Here is a 25305-nt window from a genome sequence, read left to right as displayed (position 1 = left end):
TACAGTTGACCACATACCGCACAATCAACAGGACATAACTGTGTTACTGTTATCTGATGAAGCCGACAGCTGACATATTAGGAGACTGCAGGCCAAAGAGTTAAAATACAAAGATAAAACAGTGTATGTCACAGCTGAAAGTTTTGTTCTTTAAAGCTAGAGGTTATGAATGAATATATACTTGATATGTTATATATTTAGAAACTTTTATTATCATTATTTATAGAATTTCTAATTGCCTCATTTGTGTATATCAGTGGTGTTCTCAGACTTAAGATCAGGGGTTTATGACGGGGTGCTTTTCCTGTTACTAGGCGCTCGTCCTGGTGACAATTTCACTCGAAGCCGCTGAGAATCGAAGCTAGGAAGCCGGTTCGCTACACCATGCTCGAGTGTGCCACCCAGTACTTATGTAAAATAAGTACAAAATAAATACAACTGTAGATTCTCTCTTGATAAATTCTGGAGCTATCGTTATACAGTATATTACTGCAGATAACATTTCAATTATAAAACAACTTTCGGAGAAACGAAAGAGCTAAAATCGAGAAACGCGCCTGGTGTTTATTGTTCACAGAAGGGCTGTGATAGGTGATGATGGTAACATAAGTTCACCGGACAAAACCGGTTCCATGGCTAAATGGTTAGTGCGCTGGCCTTTGGTCATAGGGATCACAGGTTCGATTCCCGGCAGGGTCGGGAATTTTAACCATCATTGGTTAATTTAGCTGGCACGAGGGCTGGGTGTGTGTGTCGTTTTTATCATCAATTCATCCTCATCACGACGCGCAGGTCACCCACGGGAGTCAAATCAAAAGACCTGCACCTGGCAAGCCGAACGTGTACTCGGACACTCCCGGCGCTAAAAGCCATACGCCATTTCATTTCATTTACTGGCAAATAATTAGTCACCCCTGGATAAATCTGTACAAGCTTCATTTATTAACCGAGCTCGATAGCTGCAGTCGCTTAAGTGCGGTGAGAATCCTGTACTCGGGAGATAGTGGGTTCGAACCCCACTGTCGGCAGTTCTGAAGATGGTTTTCCATGGTTTCTCATTTTCACACCAGGCAAATGCTGGGGTTGTACCGTAATTAAGGCCAAGGCCGCTTCCTTCCAATTCTTAGCCCTTTCCCGTCCCATAGTCGCAATAAGACCTGTCTTTGTCGGTGCGACGTAGAGCAACTTGCAAACAAACAAACAAACAAACAAACAAATGCGTGATTTAATACCGTGTAACTCCGCCTCTGGACTTGATAACCTCCTGAGTTCAGTCAGGAAGTGAGTCCACAAGGTCGTGCAGGAACGCCACATCCGGGTTGAGCCACTCGCTGAGGATTTGATCCCCGCAATTCCACCAAATGGCGGGATGCTGATGTCGGCGTTTTAACCGCTGTTCCAACATGTCCCACAGATTTCCAATGGGGTTCAAGTCAGGTGATTTTGCAGGTCAATAGACATGTAATACGGTGACGAAGTGTTCATAAAATCAGTCACATATGCGTCCAGCTAGATGACCTTTGCTGTTGTCATGTTGAAAATTCGGGGTATCCATAGCCTATCCATAATTGAAAGGCAACACCTAATCATCCAGAATGTTTAATTAAACATTTTGGTTCATATTAGCAGTCACATCAGTAAAGCCCGGATTTTTATGCAGTAACTAATTTGGTTAGTACCGGGCGAGTTGGCCGTGCGCGTTGAGGCGCGCGGCTGTGAGCTTGCATCCGGGAGATAGTAGGTTCGAATCCCACTATCGGCAGCCCTGAAAATGGTTTTCCGTGGTTTCCCGTTTTCACACCAGGCAAATGCTGGGGCTGTACCTTAATTAAGGCCACGGCCGCTTCCTTCCAACTCCTAGGCCTTTCCTGTCCCATCGTCGCCATAAGACCTATCTGTGTCGGTGCGACGTAAAGCCCCTAGCAAAAAATAAAATAAAAATAAAAATAAAATAAAAATTGGTTAGTAGGAGGTGTCGGCCACACGCTCTTCCATAATGTAGCATAAGTAACATAAATTATAGGGGTTCTGATGGGCCGAACCCCTAATGTTTATGCAAACCCCATAGCACGATCGTTGTGAAGGTAGACTATACTTGCTACTCGCTTCAGTAAGTTTGTATTCTAACCTATTAATGCATAAAAATCCGGGCTCTACACATCAGTGAGTGTGCCCAATCCATGATACGAAAAACACCCCCAAAAGATCACAGACCCACCTCCGGCTTGAACCTGACCTTGCACACATCCAGGATGAAATGCTTCATTTGGCCTTCGGCGCACTCGGCGACGTGCGTCATTGGAATACAGACAAAAGCGTGATTCCTAAAACCACATTACGTTCCGCCAGTCAGCTACTGTCCACGTTCGATGATTTCTAGCCCATTGAAGACGCGCAGCTTCATGTGCCTGTGTGAGCAAATGATCTCTTGCGAAGTGACCGACTCCAAATGTTCACTGCGTGCAGTTCCCGTCGCAATTTTATCTCGCTAAGAGGTTGGGATGGACCTTGATTCACTGACTGCAGCAATTCCTGCCGGGTTTGGAAGCGATTTTTGTTCACAAGCCGTAAAACGCATCTCCGGTCCTTCTTAGACAGGATCTTTTTTTTCCCGATCACAATTCTGACTTCGTATTTCGTGGCCACGTGTAATAACTTACACCACTGCTTGCAGACACGTTGAACAGTCCGCTGCGAAACACCAACAAATCCAGCAACTTCACGCACCGTAGGCCATGGGTACGACCAAACACGATTGCTCCTTTTGGCCACTCTGTCACATCCTTACATCTACCCACGTTGAAGTACGCTGTCCTCTTGAAACATCAATGTCCCACTGATCGCTACTGCCTTATGCTCACGTAGAGGCAGTGCGCGTGCGATTCAGCACAAGCGTTCAAATTAACGGAACATATGCAGTCTCTTCCGTAATTCGCCATGTATTCCACAGACGAATACGTTTACACGCCCCTTATCTACGGGGAAGCAAGAGCTAATTCGTTGCAGATTTTACACCTGTATCGGGAAAGGTGTCCTGTTTTCCAGTCATTGACCGGGTCAGCGATGTAATGAATTAATCATAATTAGGCTATTAGTACGATAGGGTCGCCACTCCCAAAGTGATTTATTAATGACTGATAGATGCTATGAAATGAGAATGGAGAGTGTTGCTGGAATGAAAGATGACAGGGAAAACCGGAGTACCGGGAGAAAAACCTGTCCCGCCTCCACTTTGTTTAGCACAAATCTCACATGGAGTGACCGGGATTTGAACCACGGTATCCAGTGGTGTTGCCTGCTGTCATTTCTTGATGGATACAGTACTTTTGCATCCATCTCTTGGCACAAGCCAGAGTAAAGTGTAGCTTCCACCGAAGTCCCAGTCAACATCCATGGCTGTGACAATATGGAAGTTGCTGGGGTATGGGTAGTGCTGAGTAATGACATTCAGAGCATGACTAGTGCATCTGAGTGTTATGAAAGGTGCTGCTCATAGGGTCAGTCGTGCTGCAATAGTACTTTCTGACCCAGTGAGAAAAGCAATGGCAAACTACCTCACTCCTCATCTTGCCTAGTACGCCTCATTTTGGTGCTGCCATTGGTTTTTGGGGTTTCCTTATAACCGCATAACCTTTGGTGGTGCTATTTGAGGATACAACCAGCCTCTGGGCTGATGACCTGACAGACAGACAGACATCCAGTGGGGAGAGGCCGACGCGCTGCCGTCTGAGCCACGGAGGCTTACCTCCGGACATTTAATATCAAATGTAAAATCAAAATTTCATTTAATAACTTGTATATTGAATAGGTCAGTGTAACTTCAGCTGATCTTAATTTAATATTTCAGTAGTTACTGAATACTCTGAATACCATATATGAAACACCCTCTTGTTTTCGAAAGCAGCTTAACAACACAGTCGGACCATATAATTAGTTTGAAGGAAAATGAGCTAAGAAATTATTTTCCTTTTCCACTATTGACCTTGGGTGCTAGATGAAAACTACTTTTAGGGTGAAAGTTACCCTCAAGTATCTTGCTGACAGTATTCGAGGCAAGAGGTAACGAAACTTACAAGTACAAAATTTCATAGCAGTCCAAAATACACGGACTCCTGCTAACAATAATATTTTGAATTAACACTCCTAGGGAAGGCAATGGTGATGTATTTCTAAGATCTCACGTGCTGTGGTTGCATTGAACTGCAGTTGTGGTGACATATTACATTAAAATGGATGTCACGTCACCTGTCAAGTCCTCGTTACGCTAACAAGGGTGAGGCCGCTGAACAAAGCTCTCAAAGTGTAAACGAATTGGAAAACCCAAGCCGTTGTAATCCTCTTCCCGCCACAGCAGGCCACCTGCAACTCAAAGGGCATTAATGGGGAATCCAACTCCTTCAATCATCCGGGATTTTCACACTTCCAGGTGCGGCTTATTTTGATAGTTTGCTGTTCGATACCTTGAGTCATGGTATTACAATGTGCCACCATAGTTTAATATAGTATGGAAAAATGTTATTTTTGCATTGAGCCTAGCTTGACAACCTGCTGGACTGAGTAGTTCAGGCAAAAATTCGCTGGCATTGTGAGTCCTGCTTGGTGGGTTCGATCCCAGTTCCGTCCGCCCGTATTTGAAGGTGCTCAAGAACGTCAGCTTTGTGTCGGTAGATTTACCAGCACGTAGAACAACTCCTACGGGGCCTATATCGGCTTCTTTGAAAGCCATTTAATTAGTGCGGCCAGGGCTTGGGGGTGGTGGGCTAATGAACAATATCGAGATCCAAAAACGAACTACCATGGTACTTTTTCTATAATTCTGATTATTTAATGTATGTATGCAATAGGTTCTACTGAGATATAATGCTACGAAAATTATATATATAAAATTGGCCTTACATCGCACCGGCACAGATACGCCTTATGACGACGATGGGATAGGAAAGGGCTAGGAGTTGGAAGAAAGTGCCTGTGAGCTCAATTACGGTGAAACCCCAGACACTCCTGGTGTGTAAATGGGAAACCACGGAAAACCATATGCAGGGCTGCCGACAGTGGGGTTCGAACCCAATACATCCCGGATGCAACCTCTCAGCTCTATGCCCCAAACCACACGCCAAATCCATGAAAATGAAATTCCACAGCCTGTTTCCAATCATTCCACTGAGTCAGGAATTGAATGAATGAAGCCCTCATAGGCCTATAACGGCGGGGATAGCAATTGTGCTGGCTGTCGAAGCCTGTCGCACTTCTTTGGGGCAATATATAATGATAGGTGAAATGAAATGGTGTTTTAGAGTGTTGCTGGAATGAAATATGACAGGAAAAACCGGAGTACCCGGAGAAAAACCTGTCCCGCCTTCCCTTTGTCCAGCACAAATCTCACATGGAGTGAACGGGATTTGAACTAAGGAACTCAGATGAGAGGCCAGCGCGCTGCCGCCAGAGCCACGCATAATAATAATAATAATAATAATAATAATAATAATAATAATAATAATAATAAATATAGCTTACCACCAGACTAAGAAAGTTCTGGTATTTTCAATGGTATAATGCTTACTGTGTGATCTATAAATTGCTTAAAAATTAAAATCGTTATTATTACTTTCCCTTGTTTCCATATATCAACAATTTTGTAAGATGTTTATAGTTCTAGTTTCTGGCTAGGGTGCGGGTAGTTTCCGGGCACGATGAACGCCCCCTCCCCGCCTAAACGTTGGTGTGCTTTTGCTATGAACGTTCCACGCTTTCGCTTTACTGTTCATGAAAATACTACCTTTTCTGGTTTTCTCATCATTTTCTCTAAAGTCCCACATCCTCCGTCTGAAATGGTTTCTTCCTCGGACATCTTCTTATCTGCTTGCCATTTCCTCCATATCTACAGGAATTTCGTAGAGCCACCTGGGGACAACCATTTTCCCTTGAACTTGGGTCAAAATCTTCCATGACCGAGCTCGATAGCTGCAGTCGCTTAATTGCGGCCAGTATCCAGTAATCGGGAGAAAGTGGGTTCGAGCCCCACTGTCGGCAGCCCTGAAAATGGTTTTCCGTGGTTTCCCATTTTCACTCCAGGCAAATGCCGGGGCTGTACCTTAATTAAGGCCACGGCCGCTTCCTTCCACTTCCTAGGCCTTTCCTATCCCATCGTCGCCAAAAGACCTGTCTGTGTCGGTGCGACGTAAAACAAATCGCAAAATATATATATATATATATCTTCCACGTAAGCCTTTGTCTGATTAATTCTGAGTGCAAGACCATAAAATTGGACTCGTCCGTCTTCAACAGTCGAATCTATCTATCTGTCTATCTATCTATCTATCTATCTATCTATCTATCTATCTATCTATCTATCCCGATAAAAAATTGCTCGGTGTTCGAATCGCTGCCACACTGGTAAGTAGTTAATGACAGCGTCACTGAACTATAAACACGGTGAGTTAATCTGGGTTGACAATTTTTTTTTTTTTTTGCTATTTGTTTTACGTCACACCGACACAGATAGGTCTTATGGTGACGATGGGCAGGACAGGCCTAGGAATAGGAAGGAAGCGGCCGTGGCCTTAATTAATGTACAGCCCCAGCATTTGCCTGGTGTGAAAATGGGAAACCACGGAAAACCATTTTCAGGGCTGCCGACAGTGGGATTCGAACCCACTATCTCCCGAATACTGGATACTGGCCACACTTAATCGACTGCAGCTATCGAGCTCGGTAACAAATAATTTTTAACTAGACTTAATGACAACAAATTAATTAAAAAACCACCTAACCGATCAATAAAGTATCGATTAGGTGGTTTTTAAAAATTAATTTGTTGATTGTACTCATCGATACGGTCATGAAGTGGACAGCTTGCAATCAACTTAATGTAGAAAGCATGGCTATCCTTTGACAAATGCAATTCATATTTGCAATTTTAAGTTCGAACCGCCAAGCACCGTAAGAAACTGCCGTATGCAGAACTTTCCTTGACTGCACTTATAATGCTTAGTTTTGAACATCTCTATCTTTTAAATCTCACGTAGGCTATTTTGCTTAACCTTGTATAATACTTTCTCAAGATTCAAATATGTCTCCTGTGTGGAACCACAAAGGAATTTTAAGTTTTAAAAGCTATTCTTACTACAGCAGAAAACTTTCTTTGAATTGAAACCTTTCTTTTCCGCAGGATCCCTTTTACATTACTACAATTCATATGGAGTTAGTGCCGTTTACGGAGATGACTGTTGAATATATGTTGAGTAAAATGCCACATTAACCTGTGTCCTGATATCAATACTTACAATGTTACAATAATTTGAAAGCTGTTTGTGAAACACATTTGAGTTCCTTTCGGTGTGCAGGTAAAATAAATAAACTCTTACGCAACTAATACTTGATTTAATTAGCTTGTGTTCTGGACCTCATTATGTCTTTTGAATTCCTTAATTACTTCGTACAGAAAATTTTGACTGCAAAATTAGGCTACATGTTTCTTATGGAACAATAACAATTGTTACAAATTGCATCAATTCTCCAGAACGCTAGACAAGTAAACAAAGGATTATTTGTGAAGAGGTCATTGAATTTAATGTCATTTAATCAACTCTTCAAACGAGAAGAACTAAAGACAAGTGTTTTACAAACAATTTTCTTAACATTGCAATTCTGTACACTTTGAGAATAGAATTTAGGTTTATATTACATTATTTGTTGAAAATGTCTTTCGAAACCACCATAAATCACCCTGCATAGAACAAACTCTCGCGTATACTAGCCGGGATTCAAACCCGAGCTGTCTTGGGGCGAACTTGAAGTGAGGAAACTTGTACTCATCTATTTTTAAAATACGTGAATAACAAAATATCCACCGTTTCAGTTGTAGGCCTGACATGAGTGTGCTCTGTGGTGTTTATCTGGCGCCGTGTACAAATAGCTCAGTCAGAGTTGAACAAATACCGGCCTTGATTGATGTTTGTTAATTAGAGAACAGTGCCACACACAGGAATCCAGTGACACGCAAATATTATTGTATGTAATCATCATATTGTATCGTATTCTCCTAACTCAGTACCAGTAAGGGTGCAGAACATCGTGGTCAGCAGATAAATTCTGAATGAAAGTCTACGTTAGTAAACTGTCCTAGTGAAACTGATTTATCCTCAGATTAGGGAGCAGAAAGGAACTGCGTAAACTCTGGCTCAGGCACACGCCTGCGGAGGTTCGGACCTGCCTTCGGGCTGAATACACCCTTACCTTATCTTCAGAACAGAATGAACTGATCAAGGCCTCTAAAAAGTGCTATAATAATAATAATAATAATAATAATAATAATAATAATAATAATAATAATAATAATAATAATAATAATAATAATAATAATAATAATAATATAAAAGAAGAAAGTAGAATTCGCTGAGTCAGCAAAAAGGATGCATCTGGATGTGCTAGGAGTAAGTGATATTCGGGTAAGGGGAGATAACGAGGACGAGATAGGAGATTATAAAGTGTATTTGACGGGTGTTAGAAAGGGAAGGACAGAGTAGGGGGTAGGGCTGTTTATCAGAAATACTATTGTATGCAACATAGTTTATGTTAGGCACGTAATTGAGCGAATGACGTGGGTAGATTTGGCAGTTGGAGAAATTAGGACGAGAATTGTCTCTGTGTATTCAACATGTGAGGGTGCAAATGAGGATGAAGTTGACAAGTTTTATAAAGCATTAAGTGACATCGTGCTCAGGGTCAACAGCAAGGATAGGATAGTGCTAATGGGCGATTTCAATGCAAGAGCTGGAAATAGAACTGAAGAATACCAAAGGGTGATTAGTAAATGTGGGGAAGATATGTAAACTAATAGGAATGGGAAGCGTTTGTTGGATTTCTGTGCTAGTATTGGTTGGTTTAGCAGTTACGAATACATTCTTCAAGCATAAGGCTATTCACCGCTACACATGGGATGATAGGGGTAGGCTACCAGATCCTTAATAGACTATATCTTAACCGACTTCGAATTCAGGAAATCTGTTAGGAATGTACGGATTTTCAGAGGATTTTTCGATGAAACAGACCAGTATCTGATCTGTAGTGAACGAAGTATCTCTAGGCCCAGAACAGAGAAAGTGAAATCTGTCTGCAAACGAATAAGGGTAGAAAATCTCCAGGACGAGGGCTTTAGACAGAAGTACATGGATATGATTAGTGAGAAGATTCGAACAGTAGAGAGTAAGCAGATTCAGGGGTGTAGAAAGAGAATGGTTGGCATACAGGGATGCTGTAGTAGGAACAGCAAGAGAATGCCTAGGAAAAAGTGTGTGTAAAGATGGGAAAAAGCGAACATCTTGGTAGAATGATGAAGTGAGAGCAGCTTGTGAACGTAAAAAGAAGGCTTATCATAAATGACTCCAAACAAGGGCTGATGCAAACAGGGAATTGTGCTCAGATGAAAGAAACAGAGCGAAACAAATAGTTGTTGAATCCAAAAAGAAGTCATGGGAAGATTTTGGATATAACGTGGAAACGCTAGGTTACGCAGCAGAGGAACCTTTCTGGAGAGTAATAAAGAATCATAGCAAGGGAGGAAAAAAGGAAATGAATAGTGTTTTGGGTAATTCAGGTGAACTCACAATAGGTCCCAGGGAATCACTGGACAGGTGGAGGGAATATTTTGAAAATCTTCTCAACGTAAAAGGGAATCTTCCTGGTGGTGTTGCAAACTGCCAAGCTCATGGGGAGCGGGGGGGGGGGGGGAGGAGGAAACGATGTTGGTGACATTACGCTTGAGGAAGTGGAAAGGATGTTAAATAAATTCTATTGTCATAAAGCAGCAGGAATAGATGAAATTAGACCTGAAATGGTGAAGTATAGTGCGAATGCAGGGATGAAATGGCTTCGAAGAGTAGTAAGATTAGCATGGAGTGTTGGTAAGATACCTTCAGATTGGACAAAATCAGTATTTGCACCTATACGAGGGTCGAGTCATAAGTCATGGCAACTAGTTTTTTTCTCGCGAACAGGAGACAACACGAAAAATCTAAGATACGCATTTAGAAATATAGGGCATGTACTTATGCATAGTGTATGAAGACAAATTCAGGAGATTCTCGTAGGAAAGTGACAGAACACAGGCCATTGGTAAACATTGTTTTATTATAGTATAGACAGCAAATACACAAGACTACGTACAAAGAACTGGTCTCCCCTGGTTACAGACCTTCGAAATAATCACCCAAGGTTTCCACTGTGCGTTGCCAGCGGTGGGGCAGGCGCTAAATACCATTCACTGCATGTATATCGCTAACGTGTGACACCTCTCTCCGAAATGCTGTTACGATGTCCTCTTTGTTAGCAAAACGTTGTCCACGTAATGGCTTCTTGACTTTGGGGATTACATCATAGTCACATGGGCTCAGATCAGGCGAATAAGGCGGGTGTGGAAGAACCTCCCATCCCCACCGTTGTAAGCGACGCTGAACGATGACCGCTGTGTGAGCTGTCGCGTTATCGGGTAGGATTATGGCGTTCTCCGAAGGATCTGGACGTTTGGTTCCCACTGCACGGCGTAACTGGTACAACAAAAAGGAATTGCAATGAACATCTTTGTTCATGGACACTGGACGGCCTGGGCGAGGCAAATCGGCAGTTGATACTCTGCCCCGTTTGAACGTATCCACCCACCTCGCCACTGTTCTATAGGGCATGGCATGCACACCTAATGCTTCCCGCAGCTCTGCATGGCATTGGCGTGCATTTCTACCGTGGAGAACTGTTATTTTAATAAACGATCCTGCTCCTGCTTGTTGACGTCCGTTTTGTGATGCTCTCACTCACACACTGAACTTGGGGGCATGCTTAGACCCACACTGTTGTTTACATACACCATCTGGTGGCATCATACGCAAGTACATACCGAACGTTTCCAAATTCATAACTTAGATTTTCCGTGTTGTCTCCTGTTCGCGAGAAAAATATAGTTGCTATGACTTATGACTCGACCTACATATATAAGCAAGGGAACAGGAAGGATTGCAAGAACTATCGAGGTATCTCATTGATTAGTATACCAGGCAAAGTATTCACTGACATCTTGGAAGGGAGGGTGCAATCAGTGGTTGAGAAAAAGTTGGGTGAAAACCAGTGTGGTTTCAGACTCCAGAGCGGCTGTCAGGATCAGATTTTCAGCATGCTTCAGCTAACTGAAAAATGCTTACGAGAGTAATAGGCAGCTGTGTTTATGTTTCGTATATCTAGAGAAAGCATATGACAGGGTACCGAGGGAGAAGATGGTCGCCATACTGGGGGACTATGGAATTAAAGGTAGATTATTAAAATCAACCAAATACATTTACGTTGACAATTGGGCTTCAGTGAGAATTGATGGTAGAATGAGTTCTCGGTTCAGGGTATTTATAGGGGTTAGACAAGGCTGTAATCTTTCACCTTTGCTGTTCGTAGTTTACATGGATCATCTGCTGAAAGGTATAAAATGGCAGGGAGGGATTCAGTTAGGTGAAAATATAGTAAGCAGTCTGGCCTATGTTGACGACTTGGTCTTAATGGCAGATTGTGCCGAAAGCCTGCAGTCTAATATCTTGGAACTGGAAAATAGGTGGAATGAGTATGGTATGAAAATTAGCCTTTCGATTACTAAATTGATGTCGGAAAGTAAGAAATTCAACAGAATTGAATATCAGATTGGTGATACAAAGCTGGAACAGATAGATAATTTCGAGTATTTAGGTTGTGTGTTCTCCCGGGATGGTAATATAGTAAGTAAGATTGAATCAAGGTGTAGTAAAGCTAATGCAATGAGCTCGCAGGTGCGATCAACAGTATTGTGTAATAAGGAAGTCAGCTTCGGGACGAAACTGTCTTAACATCGGTCTTTTTTCAGACCAATTTTGCTTTACGGGAGCGAAAGCTGGGTGGACTCAGGATATCTTATTCATAATTAGAAGTAACGACATGAACGTAGTGAGAATGATTGTTGGTACAAACATGTGAGAACAATGGCAGTAGGATACTCGGAATGAGGAGATAAAGGCTAAGTTAGGAATGAACTCGATGGATGAATCTGTAAGCATAAACCGGCTTCGGTGGTGGGGTCATGTGAGGCGAATGGAGGAGGATAGGTTACCTAGGAGAATAATGGACTCTGTTATGGAGGGTAAGAGAAGTGGAGGAAGATCAAGACGACGATGGCTAGACTCAGTTTCTAACGATTTAAATATAAATGAAATGGCGTATGGCTTTTAGTACCTGGATGTGTTCGAGGACTTCGCTCGCCAGGTGCAGGTCTTTTGATTTGATTCCCGTAGGTGACCTGCGCGTTGTGATTTAAAGGTAAGAGGTATAGAACTAAATGAGGCCACAGCACTAGTTTCAAATAGAGGATTGTGGCGACCTTTAGTATATTCATTGAGGGTAGCAGACTGAACGCCAAAATGCAAAACGGTCTATAATGATAATGTATAATGAGTTAATAATAATAATAATAATAATAATAATAATAATAATAATAATAATAATAATAATAATAATAATAATAATAATGTTGTGTTTGTCCAACCCTTGTCCCGTTTCCCTACAGGGTCGGGTATGAGGTGAGATGAATCTGTCGTGACGGTTTTTTTTATGACCGGACGCCCTTCCTGACGTCAACCTCATCAGAGGAGTTAATGAGATGAAATGAATGACGTGATATATGATAGTAGGGAGAGGGTGAAACCCAGTGTCTGCACATAGCCTACTCTTGTCGAATAGCACCAAGGGGTCTAGTCAAGGCTTAACGTCTCCATCCGACGGACGAATCACCATCAACAGCGCCATATGCCCTCACTCCATGTGAGCACTGCGGAGAGGTTTGGACTTTAATCCAGGCTTTTGGCACGCAATCTAGTGATTAGAGATTGTATACCACCACCTCCCCTGTCCTGCCGGCCAACATTCTGATGGTGAAAATGTTTTCGACCAACGGGGCTCGAACGGTTAACCTCGGTGTTGGACCGTTTGGACTTCAGTGCCTTAACGATCATGGCCACCAGGCGGGCTAACAATAATAACAATAACAATAATAATAATAATAATAATAATAATAATAATAATAATAATAATAATGGCATGTGGCCTCTGAAAAAAGACCTGGTACAGGTATATTCCTCGCATTTAATATTTTATCGGCCTTAACGTTACTCGTAATTACCTTCCATGTAGATAAAAACCCTGTGATACCCACAGCCCACAGCAAACATGATATCTATAGGTCCAATTGTTTATGAGAAAAGTGTACATACGAGGAACATAATTGCAATACGATGCACTCATTCCTACTTTTTGAGTGATTATACGTGTTTATGTATGTCTCTATCTTGTATCTGGTACTGGAGAAGTACTCGATGCCAATATTGTTATTTTTTGAAATGCAGTGTTATTAAAAAGGGGGTGGGGGACTATATCAAACAATGATGAACAATGGAGTTCCCATCTAAATTGATTCGACTGGTGTAAGTGGCCCTCAGAAGTAAAAGATGTGTAGTTAAAGTAGAAGGAAATAGCCTATCACTAAAGAATCGGAGAAAAACAAGGTCTGCGGCAAGGGGTTGTGTTATCCACTCTATTCTTCAACGTGGTGTCCGACTTGTTGGCTGAACGGTCAGCGTACTGGCCTTCGGTTCAGAGGGTCCCGGGTTCAATTCCCGGCCGGTCGGGGATTTTAACCTTAATGCCAATGGCACGGGGGCTGGGTTTATGTGTTGTCTTCATCATCATTTCATCCTCATCACGACGCGCAGGTGGCCTACGGGAGTCAAATAAAAGACCTGCACCTGGCGAGCCGAATTCGTCCTGGGATATCCCGGCACTAAAAGCCATACGACATTTCATTTTTCAACGTGGTTCTCGAGCGCCTAAAGAGAAAGCAAAGCAAAGCAAAGCAAAACAAAGTAATCTCTGTACAGACCATGAAGGCCCTTGGAGGAGTGGAAGGTAAAAAGCTTCCATTATCCGTAACCTCAGCTTTGTCCGACTCATTGGCTGAACGGTCAGCGTACTGGCCTTCGGTTCAGAGGGTCCCGGGTTCGATTCTCGGCCAGGTCGGAGATTTTAACCTTCATTGGTTAATTCCAATGGCCCGGGGGCTGGGTGTTTGTGGTGTAGCTACTCAACATCCCTGCAACTCACACATCACACACAACACTATCCTCCACCACAATAACACGCAGTTACCTACACGTGGTAGATGCTGCCCACCTTCATCGGAGGATCTGCCTTACAATGGCTGCACTCGGCTAGAAATAGCCATACGAAATTATTATTACGTCGGCATTTGTTGGGATAGAGTAGTCGGTACTACGCCCAGCCGCCTTTGACTCCAGGAACTAACCTGGTACTTATTATTGGTGTAGAATAAGTGAGCCCCAGGCCGATATGCACCTCCGAAAGAGGAAATCCCGTTTCTTAAATGTTTCGACTTTCTGACGGGGAATCGAACCTTCTTCCTTCCTGGTGAACAGAGCACGTCTTCACTGCCTCGGCCAGGTAGACCCTAATGAGAAAGGTAGAGATCAGCAGAGAAACTCTGTTTGACCGTGTAACACAGAATCTAGCCTGTGCTGATGATGTTGATATGCTTTCGCGAAGATTGAAAGACCTGGAGGAAGCATTGGACAGATCAGAAATGAGACTTCGAGTGAATAACGCCGAAATTTAGTATTTCTTCTCATCTAGGAGGATCGTAATTATGAAAGATAAATTCATAAAGTTAAATGGGGTCAACTACGAAAGATGTGAAAAGTTCAAGTATTTAGGAGTGCCGGTGACAAAAGACAATGAGATGAAGGAAGAAGTAAAAGCAAGGATTGCTGCAGGTAATAGGGCTTTCTTAGATCTTCAAAAAATACTGAGTTGACAGTTTATCGAACGGTACTACTACAAGTCCGCCTCCGAAGTGTAGTCGTTAATGAGATTAAATGCCGCCCGCGGAGGCCAGGGTTCGATTCCCGGCTCTGCCACGAAATTTGAAAAGTGGCACGATGGCTTGGGAGGTCAACTGAATAGAGGGGGGGTTTGATTCCTTCCTCAGTCATCCTCGAAGTGTTTTTCTGTGGTTTCCCACTTCTCCTCCAGGCAAATGCCTGGATGGTACCTAACTTAAGGTCACGACAGCTTCCTTCCTCTCCTTTGTCTATCCCTTCCGATCTTCCCATCCCCCACAAGGCCCCTGTTCAGCAGAACAGGTGAGGCCGCCTGGGCGAGGTACTGGTCCTCCTCACCAGTTTTATCCCCCCTCAGCTACCGTACGCAGACATTTCAATTTGACTCATCTTGTTGTCTCTGCTCGTCAGTTTCGACGTCCGTCCTACTCTCGACCTACTAGATGGCATAGAAAACGGAATCTCTCTTGGGCGTCTACGCCTGAGTTATAATGAGTTTTGTCGGGTGAACACCAAATCTGTCACCAGAGGTCTTTTACATGCCTACATCATACGACATACTGTAGAGTGTCGAATGGGTGTTTTTCCACCCTTCAAAAATCTGACTACCTCTGCTGGGTTTGAACCCGCTATCTTGGGATCCGGAGGCTGACACTCTGCCACTGATCCACAGAGCCAGAACAGATGAAGAACTGCCGAACAGATAGGAAAGAAAAATGCTGAGAAAGACTTTTTGGTCCAGCAAAAGAAGGGGAACAGTGGAGAATACGAAAAAACAGAACAGGAAGAACTCTATGGGTGTTAAAATATTGTATCCGAAATAAAAAGCTATAGATTAAGCTTGGGACATGTAGAGAAAATTGCAGATGATAGGTCTGTGAAGAAAATTTACAAAGGAAATCTATATGGTAGGAGATGGAAAGGAAGACCTCGAAAGAGATAGTTGGATGGTGTGGAGGAGGATTAATGAAAGATGGGAATAAGAAGAAGGAGGAAATGTGCTGAAGATCGTGAAGATTGGGCTATAATTGTCAGAGGGGCCAAGGTACTGCACGGGCTGTAGTGCCGAGAAGTAAATAAGAATTGTGAATGTTTTTGCTAATATCTTGAGGGTGGCACTTATATGGCTTTGGCCCAGTTTTAAGGCTGGGTGCCCTACCTGACGTCAACCCCATGTGGAACGATGTTATCACTATTGTGTGTTCCTGAGGTGGTTGGTAGTGTGGTGTGTTGCGGGTATATGTAGATGTGCATTGACACGTATTCTAACACCCAGCCCTCGAGCCAGAGGATTTTACCATACACAGTTAAAATCCTCGGCCTGACCTGGAATCGAACCCAGAACCCTCTAAACTGAAGGGCCATGACGCTAAACATTCAACTACTTTTACGATTTTCGCAGATGCGACGATGCCCGATATTTAGTCCCCCAGTAGTTCTACGTATCGGAAAAAACTACCGTCATGAGGCTGGCATATTTCAGCTCTTTCAGATACCACTGGACTAAGCCACCTTGGACACAGAAAGTTAGTGCTCTACCACATGGGCGCCCGCAAGGGGGGGCAAGGGGGGGCGCTTGCCCCCCCTGGAATTTTAAAAAGTTGATGTTCAATTGTTTAATATCATACCAGATTATTTCATAAACTGAACTTACTGACAGTCATCTAGCATCTGTTATATTCGCAAATTTCTGTAAAAAATTTAATGTTGCTGACGTTATATTGGTATTTATATTCAAGAAAATTGTTAATGTGCCCCCCCTTGGAAAAGATCCTGCGGGCGCCCATGCTCTACCATATGAGACACTCAGACCGGTATTTCTACTGAAGGTTTCATGAGCGGTATTCAATATTTTCTCACACAATACTAAATTACGAGACAGCTCTTCTCAACCTTGCCTCTTCCTTCACAAATATTTATCTAGGCATATTGTAGACCAGAGGATCTCACGCTGAATTTCTCGGCCCGCGAGCACACAGCATATAAACGAGTGGGCGAGCGATCGGTGTGTGCGCTTCAACGATAGCAACTTTGAGGTTGTGTCACAGGCGGTGAAGGTTAATTTGAGTACTAGGCAAATAAATAACAATAACGTTATTTGCTTTACGTCCCACTAACTACTTTTACAGTTTTCAGAGACTCCGAGATGCTGGAACTTAGTCCTACAGGAGTTCCTTTACGTACCAGTAAATCTACCGACACGAGGCTGACGTATTTGAGCACCTTCAATTACCATGGGGCTGAGCCAGGATCGAACCTGCCGCGTTGGGCGAGCGCCCCAACCCTCTGATATTAAGGGAATACTGTAGTGTAATTTTCAATGTAACTTACGTTGTAAGAAATTAGTTATTTCTCTTCTGTTTTCGTAAATTGACCGGATACAAGAAAGAGTTTACCGGCACCTCAAAATATTTTGTACTCTTCGCAATGAATTACAATTTTCGCTATTGAATTTTAAGAGGGGTATGCTTTAGAAACATACCTAATGTAATGAGTAAAGCGGATAAGCTGTCGCTTGGTGTTGCTTGAGTATAGAGGACTTGATAAACTCATCATCAATCCAATCATTTTTACTGGGAATTACATTAGTTAGATTATTTATTTGAAGACATGATGTACATACACTTGTTATTTTTTACAGTGTCGTTATACTTGATAGTAAATATCTGTGTCTTCACTCATTTGAAACTCACTCGCTATGTAGAGGCTAGTTTTAAACACTATTTTCAGAAACTCAATGAACAGGGAATTTTACATAACATTACAATACTGCAAAATCAAGCATTAGACTTGTTGAAGTATGTAAATTTATTATGTTTTACTGAATGGAATTGTACTTTTCTTAGTGGAAAATCTGTCATTCCACCCAAGAAACTGTAAATAGCAGTTTGCACACTTTAATCCCGTATATTTGTACATTGTAACACGAAATTTGTAACGTGTCAATTTTCTTTGAATTTGTAAACATAGGAAAGTAAGTCCAATATAGAACGCAGAAGAACTCAAATCCGAATATGTGTAAAAGTTTTGTTTTTTGTAGTTATGGTGTCCTTTTTTTAAAAAATTCTGCACTCCAATCAACTTTTTGTTGAACGGTGCGAGAAGAGCTTAGTAGTCACAGTCGAACGTCATTGCTCCTGTTCCGTGCCGAGTGTGTTCGCTTGTCTGTGACGAACGCTTGGTACGTAAGCTGCCTGCATTTCAGACAAGCGAGCGCGGCTGCACTGGGCTAGCCTCGACGGGTACCCAGCTGAGCAACTCTGGTTCAGACACTATGCAGTAAACCTAATACTATAAGAAATCCAAATTTCATCATGACACATGAGAATAATCGCTTCAAATGTAATTAACTTCTGAAATGAACAACAGCACAACAATAACAACAACAATGGATGAGGTTCCCAGGTAGTTAGTAACAATTATTGATACATTGAAAGAATCTTCTTTTTGAAGAACCAACGAAACCATTAGTTTCTACATGATTGTTGGTATCTTATTGATAGCCATGAACCTCTAGTTTTTTTTATGGAATTTGAACCACAGGTAGGGTCCTACGTGACATTTAATACAAAGAATCTCACATGAGTATTGACCGGAATTTCAACCACGGTCCTTTTCAGTTAGAACCCAGCGACGTTGCCACTCAGAAATCACTCTTCAAATCTACTTTTAATTATTAGTACTACAGTGTGTACCATTCGTTACTGAATCCGGCATTCCCCCAATAATTCCAGTACCAAAGGAGATATTGCAACATTATTATAATTATTATATTATTATTATTATCCTGGCCTTTTCTCAATTGCATGGTTTTAGCACTTTGCATAATTTTAGTTCAGTTTTACAGCCTTTTGTCTCTCCTGACGCTAACAATATGTGGGGAGGGGGGTGTATTCACAATTGCGTGTTTTCTGTTGTGGTGCGTAGTGTGATGTGTTACATGTAAATTAACATGTGTTAGGGGAATTGCGCGGTTAAAATCGCTGGTTGGGTCCGGAATAGAACCCAGGGTTCTTTGAACCGGATACCACTACGCTGACCGTTTAGTTAGGGAGCCGGATTATTATTATTATTATTATTATTATTATTATTATTATTATTATTATTATTATTATTATTATTATTATTGTGTCGGTAATTTTCTCTATTTTGCTGTAGACTTCCTTGTTGGATCTCTTTTGGTGGATTCCATTTCTGTACTTTGATCCCAAGATTCCTCTCACAATTTTGCGTTCTCGCTGGGGCCATCAAGGACCACGTTAAGTCTTGCTGCATTTGACACTGAACTTGGCCTTCTTTAGAGCCCAAATTTCCCTCATTCTTTGTGAGTGGGCCTGCTTACGCTCTTCTGTCCAAGGGGCACCGTGTCTTCTCTTCGGTTGCTCGTCTCGGTTTAGCCCGTTCGTCAATATTTTCTTGCGGAAGAGATCTCTGTTAAGGGCGTCTTCATCTGAGATATGTAGCATTTGCAGGTCTTCTTTGGTATTTCTAAACCAGGGAATTGTGGTTTTGGGGTTTGAATAAAAAAAGTGAAAGATTTCTTTAGTTAACTTTCTTCCGTCCATTCTTTTCAGATGACCGTAAAATCGTGGCCGTCTTTTTCTGATTGTGTCGGTAATTTTCTCTATTTTGCTGTAGACTTCCTTGTTGGATCTCTTTTGGTGGATTCCATTTCTGTACTTTGATCCCAAGATTCCTCTCACAATTTTGCGTTCTCTTTTCTCCAGTTCTTCAAGGAGTCCTTTGTTGGCATTCAGAGACAGGGTTTCGGCTGCATATAGAACTACTGGCTTCAGAACTGTTGGTGTTTTGGGAAAGGCATTTTTTGTTGTAGATTGTGCGGGATGTTTGGTAGGCTATTTCCAGTTTGCGTACTCGTTCCTGAAGTGCTTCTTTGTCCAGTCCATTTTTCATGATGATCTCACCCAGGTATTTGAATTTGTCTACTCGGGTGATGTCCCCGTATTTTGTATGGAGTTTTGGTGGAGCCTCTTTGATGTTAGTCATTACTTCTGTTTTCTCAAACGATATCTGCAAACCAGTTTGTTCAGCAATTTCCTTTAAAATTATTATTATTATTATTATTATTATTATTATTATTATTATTATTATTATTATTATTATTAATGCAGTCATCAAAAATGTTAAGCACATTTGCAGTTTACCCATCAATGTCTAATATTTTTGTTTCATTTATGGTTAGATTCTAAAAGGGGAGGCTATGGCGGATGGGTGACCGATTCGATCCACCTTTGGTACACGTGTAGGGCATGGCCAGGAATATAACAGATGCCTGTAGTAAAGCGCAATTCTCAGCCGTTTCCGAGAAATTAATTAGTAAAAAATTCCAGCGCGCTTATGTGCAAGCTATGTTTGCGAAAAAAAACAAGGAGCTCGTGGCGCAGCACCAAGCGCTCCGCTGCGTAAGCGCGGGATCGCTGGATCGAATGCTGCCGATGGACGACTTTTTCAAATATTTCACATCTCTCACAAATTAAGGTGTCTTCAAGAACCCTTTTCCCGCTAAAAGTAATTTATTGGAATTGATTCGAAAATGAACATTATTAATATGTGAGAGATGTGAAATATTTGAAGAAATCGTCCATCGGTGGGATTCGATCCAGCGATCCCGTGCTTACGCAGCGTAGCGTTTGCCGCTGCTCCAGGTGCTCATCGTTTTTCGCTAAAAGAAAAGCTTGAACATAACCGCACTGGAATTTTTTATTAATTAATTTCTCGGAAACGGCTGAGAATTGCGCCTTACTACCTGCACCTGTTATCCTCCTGGTCATCGAATCAGCCACCCATGCGCCGTATTGTAAGTACCTTGTTCAAATCATCGCAATTCTGCCTTCTTCACAACAGGAGCATTCGATTCACGACTTGTAAACAAATTCTGTTTACTAGAACTGTAGTGGGCAAGCTTCTGTGCACTGTTCTCGAAAATGCCTCGTCATACGCTGTCTATGGCAGACCGCATCAAAATCATCACTCTTATGTAACATAACATGAGACAAGTTGTCGTTGTCAACATTATTCACGTAAATAAAAGTGTTGTCTCCAGGTTGTGGAAGAGTTCCAAGACACGCATTCAGTAGCAGATCGTCATCGCGATGGCCGATCATCTAAAACAGCAACAGCTCAAGAACATTATATTCGCATATCTGAAAGTAGAGGAGCCTCCGTGGCTCAGACGGCAGCGCGTCTGCCTCTCACCGCTGGATACCGTGGTTCAAATCCCGGTCACTCCATGTGTGAGATTTGTGCTGGACAAAGCGGAGGCGGGAGAGGTTTTTCTCCGGGTACTCCAGTTTTCCCTGTCATCTTTCATTCCAGCAACACTCTCCATTCTCATTTCATAGCATCTATCACTCATTAATATAAATCACTTTGGGAGTGGCGACCCCATCGTAATAACAGCCTATATCTGATTCATTCATTACATCCCTGACCCGGTCAAAGACTGGAAAACAGGTTGTAGGTTTTCATTTCATTTTCATTTTCATCTGAAAGTAGAAACGTGCGCGCTCAGCTACTACTATCCACCACGAGCTTCGTGACGCCACAGGAGTTACTGTAAGTACCCAGACTGTGCGCAATAGACTCCATGATGGGGGACTGTATTCAAGAAGACTCCTCGGGCTTCTCCACTTTGACATCACAGGGTGGCCCACGTTCGATGGGACACGAGTGATGAAGTGCGAATTTGTTTACACCCCTATGACAACTCTCTGCGCATATGGAGGGTAAGGGAACATTAAAACGAATCGTTCTCAGTAGAACGTCACCAACAACTTGGAGGTTCAACAGTATTCTGGGCAGGTATCACGTTCAGCCGTCGTACACCACTGTCTCACATTCAGTGAGACAATGAAAACCGCAGTGAACGAACGCAATCTTCTCCGACACATATTAAGTGGTTTTGCAGAGACTGTGGGAGATAGGTTTACTCTACAGGACGATAAGGTTCATCCATATCGTGCAGCAGCTTTGAATGGATACATGGAGGAACGCGGGATTGGCCTGCGTCTTTCTCGGACATGAAGTCTATAGACCTTGGGTGGATCTTTCTTAAAGGAGCAATTTCCAACCATCAACATCCACCACTAACGATTCAGAGTTTAAAGTATACTGCTATTGAGGAGTGGGACTGTTGCTCCTAGAAATGCTCAATGATTTGGTCCCGTCGCATTTAAGAGTATCTCAGGATTCCTGAAGGACCAACACGTTTTTGACTCATGTGATTGCATTGAAAACTGTCTTTACCTTGTGATGTTCTAATTTGTTTGGTTTAGTCATATAATGAGTGTTTTTATTTTCATACTGAGTCCGATGTTACCAAGAAGTGTACGTTTTCGTCGTAATTCTGAGTTTCACCTTAAATCGGTTCCTCCTCATCATAACAGAATGTGGTACATACCGTATCTTTTTTGATGAGTGTAATTGTGAGATAAGAGTTTACTGGTGCACACATGCAAACTGCCGTAGTTATCAAAGATGATTTTCTGTCCACCTCTTGTACTTAAGTCTGTCTCCCAAGTCTTCAGCCCGGAGAATGGTTGGATCCTCAAATGGCACTGCCAAAGGTTTTGCAGTAATAGACAAATTTCAAACACAGACGGCGGCACGATAACGAGACGTACTTGGCGAGAAGTGAGGTAGTTTGTCATTGCTTTCCTTACTGGACCAGAAAAGGGTATTGCAGCACGACTGGCTATACACGTATCAGCTTTCGTAACATCCAAACGCACTAGTCTTGCTGTGAATGTCAGTACTCAGCACCACTCATACCTCCGGAAGTACCATACTGTCACACTTATAAATAAGACTGGGACTTCAGCGGGAGCTAAATTTTCTCTGGGCTGTACTAGGAAAAAGATGCGGAAATACTACATTTTCTAAGAAACAGCAACAGGCAGATATACACAAGTATGTGAAATAGATTCCCGCCACCTCTGAATATTATTTAAAGGTGCTTAAATGCGCGAGATTTGCGAATGTAGATTTACTAGAAATTCAATAAAACCTCCATTCAGAGTCTAGCCAACAGTATTTGATGAAATATTGACTTTTTTATGTGAGGTGTAAAACTGTATAGCAATATTCGAATTTTTAGTATAAAAAAATTCAAAATTATCAAACATCTGACATGTCGAAGTTAACTTCCTTTTAAATGTATACTTTACCACCACTACTGGCAAGTGCCAGCAGCTTCTAGTTAGCGGTAACTGTACTCCTTTTTCATGGCTCTTCCATCTCCCTTGAGACGCATAGAACTCCAGAAAGCCTGGGAACAGGTCGGATTTCACTTGCTCATGTGGATGAAAAGCACTTCCTTGTAGCAATGGCTAGCATCGCTCTGTACGAAGGCTAGGAAAAGACATCGGAAATTCTTCGAAAATAGCAGGTGATATAACAACTGTTTTGCCAGCATTTCATCTATAAATTAACAGTGTAGTACCTACCTACCTACCTACATACATACATACATACATACATACATACATACATACATACATACATACATACATACATACATACATACATACATACATACATACATTCATACATACATACATACATACATACGGCTGCATCCAAATTGATTCCCTAATAACTGAATTGATTCTATGGTGTGGAGCCACTACATTTTCTACAAACTTAGTATGTCTACATATTCTAGGGATGGTAAAAAAAGTTAGCTTTCTAGTAAAATTAAATGGCGTGTAGCTTTTAGTGCCGCGAGTGTCCAAGGACATGTTCGGCTCGCCAGGTGCAGGTTTTTTGATATGACTCCCGTAGGTGACCTGCGCGTCATGATGAGGATGAAATTATGATGAAGACGACATATTTATCCAGCCCCCGTTCCAGCGGAATTAACCAATGATGGTTAGAATTCCCGACCCTGCCGGGAATCGAACCCGGGACCCATGTGACCAAAGGCCAGTACGTTAACCATTTAGCCATGGAGCCGGATTAGCTTTCTAGTTATTATCACTATTAAAACGCAAACTTACAACTGCCAGATAAAATAATCACTCCACTATTTCCTCTGTTAACATCTCAGCTGAGTGCCCAAAAGGCTCCTACGACCGCTGCGGTGGTCCCCGCCGCGTTGACGGTGGTTGGCACTGCATACACCTGAGCCCATCCTTCGTTCACTGCTGGAGCGACAACTGCTATCGATCTTGGAGTTGCGTCGGTGAAGATGTCAAATGGACGTCCTACAGTGGCCATGGCGCGCGGAGTAGCGATGATCTCGGGGGTGATGAGTCTCCATATCCAAAATGGTTCCCCAGTGAGGGTGTGCTTAAGGATGAAACGCCCCCCCCCCCCCCAATCACCCATGGCACCCAATTCAGATATCCTGATATCTGTTGCCGGCCGTCCTCATCTGTCGAGTCGATCAAAGGAAGCAGGTGTTGCGCATATTGCTGGGTGCTGTAATGGAGAGTTAACTCCTGAGCTTGAATATCAATTGTCACTCCAAGGTAGGTTAATATATTAACCGGGCGAAGCACTGACTTCCATCGGTTGATGGTAATGCCGAGAAGGACTTCCAGGTAGAGTTGGATTCTCTCTGCCATCCTCCAAATGTGGTGCGTGTATGAGCCAATCATTGAGATAAGCAACGGTAGTCACTTGGAACTCTTGCTGTAGAATTTCTGCCACCTCTACCGCTCATCGTCGCATCCCTGACGGGGCCAGGGCATGGCAGTGACCGACAGCAGGAGAGCGGAGGCAAAAATAAATAAATAAATAAATAAATAAATAAATAAATAAATAAATAAATAAATAAATAAATAAATAAATAAATAAATAAATAAATAAATAAATAAATAGACTCCTGCATAGGAGAGTACCAAGCTGGATTTAGGAAGTCAAGGTTATGCATAGAACAGATTCTGAACCTCAAAACTATCTTTACCTACAAAAACCTCAGCGTCTCACCCTATGTAGCAATTTTCGTTGACTTCCAGAAGCCTACGACTCAGTAGACAGACAGTCCCTCTTTGAGACGTTAACTGAACTGGGACTGGATAAGAAGACTTTGAATCTTGTGATGGCTACCTCTAACGGACACCATGTCCAAAGTCAAATTCAAAAAGCTTCGAGATCAAAACAGATGTTAGGCAAGGAGATGGTTTGTCCCCCATCCTGTTTAACTGTCTGCTGGAGAAATTCATTCGGGAATGGACGAATACACTAGCTGACAAGTCTGGATTAAAAATCGGCTACAAAAAAAGACAAGTTAACAGTCACTTGCTTAGCCTTCGCAGATGACCTCACACTCTTAGCTTCAAATATGGAAGAAGCTACGTACCAGCTATCCTCCCTCGAACCCATAGCAGCTAAAGTAGTGCTGAAGATCGCTGTCAACAAAACAGAATTTCTG

The sequence above is a fragment of the Anabrus simplex genome, chromosome 6 (genome assembly GCF_040414725.1).
Source record: "Anabrus simplex isolate iqAnaSimp1 chromosome 6, ASM4041472v1, whole genome shotgun sequence".
Lineage (NCBI taxonomy): Eukaryota > Metazoa > Arthropoda > Insecta > Orthoptera > Tettigoniidae > Anabrus > Anabrus simplex.
Note: the sequence above shows the minus strand (reverse complement) of the source record.